The following is a 2,233-nucleotide window of genomic DNA, read 5'->3' as shown; positions in this document are numbered from 1 at the left end:
AATTGGCGTGTTAACTTTCGTTTGATTATGAGAGATGAAAATACAGTAACAAATACTATGGTTGGGAGGAGTTTAAGAGTAGTATTAAAAAGAATTGTTCCTCTATTTAAAAAGATACTTTATTTAGTTTTTTTTTTTTTTAGTTTATTTCAGCCACCAAGAAAGAGACCTCCTCGGCCCGCACCCTGTTGACATCCCTAATGTCCACCTGGAGTAATCAATTGTGCTTGAAAACAACGACGATGTGCTGTTACGTGCAGTGGTTCTAGTTTTAGCAAGATCAAAGTTACAAAGTTATGAATTAGGTGCTTAACGCTTAGCGTTTTCTTTTTTAATGGAACTGCAGACATTAGACCTGGTGGTGGAATCGAAAATCTCGACGAAGAGGCGTAGCTGTGATGGGATAAATACAATAATAGGAATACTTGCAAGTACCATGGCAGCTATCAGCAGCGGGTGGTACGCTTTTCCTTTGAGCATGGCAAGAAGTGCTGCACAAAACGCAACCATCATGCAGACCACCGATAAGAACAGAGCTACCAGGGCTGCTAGTAGTTTCCATGGCAACACCTGTAGGAAATCTATTTCCGCATAACGCGACGTGAGGATACCAATGAAGATCAAGACCGAAGTTGAAGAAGCAAAGAGTGATATTGCATCTGCTACGATGAAGACAGTAAATGCCCTGTCATGCAGGAACATAGGCTCCCCGTTGTTCTGGTTGTTTCCACCAGGGAGAGTGAAGCCGCGGCAAAGAGGATTGTAGTGATAAGAGTACCAACAATGGAGAAAGCACCAGCTGTGTCTTTCGCCCACTTCTCCCCTGCTTTTGCCAGCTCCTCGTGTTGTTCTGTAAATATTTCACGAGGCTTTTTCCCATCTTCATTCTTCGCTTCCTTACATTTGGGGTGCACAATTTCCTCCACGGCCTGCACTTGCAACAATAGGTGCTCAAATGAAGATGTTTTTAGAAACGTGATTACTGATTTCTCATTTTATGTTAAGACAATAGGTGAAAACTGTTAAATTTGTCATATTTAACTAAATTATAAGGTAAAAACTTAAGTGCAGTCAACTTCACGTAAAGTTGATAACTAAGAGTAGTTAGATATTTTGACTGATTTGACTAAATTTTCATCTAATAACTCTCGTCTATCAACTTCACGTGAAGTCGACTCCACCTGAATTTTCCCCCAAGTGAGAGTAATTAAAGACCTTAAACCATTGAATTTCGCTTTGCATTTGGAGAGCTGCACCAGATCTATCAGCAAGAGCAGAGGAAGGTCCTAACCGTGCTGCTAGATGCAGAAGGTTATTGCCAAACGCATCGGTGCGAGAAACAACTATCTCCTTGCGTCCATAAACACCGTGTATGAGGTTAAACACGTTTTCTTTGCGATTCAATATCGCATGCGAGAATATGCCTCTCTTGTTTCTATCAGTGGCCCATAAGAGGTCTGGATTAGCTTTTTTCATCCACTCTATGAACTCAATGGTTCCATACTTCGCTGCCTGCAACATTGCATCATATGCAGAAGCATCTCGAAGCTGTGATCCATCAAGGTAAGCAATTCTCTGCCGCAAGCAACTCATAATTTGATAAATCCTACGGTGGGTCTTTTTCTTTTTATATATTTCTTTTATTCCTACGAGATATTAAATGAAATCAATTACTTTAGAGATTTAATTTGTTTCGCAACATAAGACTAAAAATAAAATTTTGAAGGAAAAAATAAATAAATAAAAGCATACCTGAGAATTTTAGTAGTATTGATTTTTGAACGAATAAGTGAACGAATGCAAGCAGTCGACCTGAAGAATATATTCTCGTATCTGGATTGTTATTTTAGATAATATGAATGTATTGTGTTTAAAAAATGAGTAGTATTTTATCTTAAATATTTATTTTTTAACTCATATTGCACCAAATAAATAGCCTATTGTACACATAGTACAAATATTCTATTAACTTCGTAGCGAAATTCTATGCTGATAAAACACATCATATATATTATGGTGAATGCTATGGTACCTATCACTTTATACCTAAATTACTAAAAAAAATAAATAAATAATATTTAATAAATTTTATATAATTTACTTTTTATTTTAAATATTTTATTTTTTACTTTAAAAAAAAGTTAGACAATTTAAACACCATAATAAAACTACCATAAAACTCACCATATATTATATAAGAAGAATTACGTACCCAAAATTTGGCCTAAAGGAG

The 2,233-nt window shown here is 36.1% G+C and overlaps 1 pseudogene; it reads right to left on the bottom strand.

Moving 5' to 3' along the window:
• Positions 1-157: 157 nt before the first annotated feature.
• On the bottom strand, positions 158-1,710 carry LOC107487013 (uncharacterized; annotated as a pseudogene).
• Positions 1,711-2,233: the final 523 nt, after the last annotated feature.

This window comes from Arachis duranensis, chromosome 5, assembly GCF_000817695.3.
Source record: "Arachis duranensis cultivar V14167 chromosome 5, aradu.V14167.gnm2.J7QH, whole genome shotgun sequence".
In the NCBI taxonomy this organism is placed as follows: Eukaryota; Viridiplantae; Streptophyta; class Magnoliopsida; order Fabales; family Fabaceae; genus Arachis; species Arachis duranensis.
The sequence above is the reverse complement of the archived record's forward strand: the minus strand, read 5'-3'. Positions and strand labels throughout refer to the sequence as shown.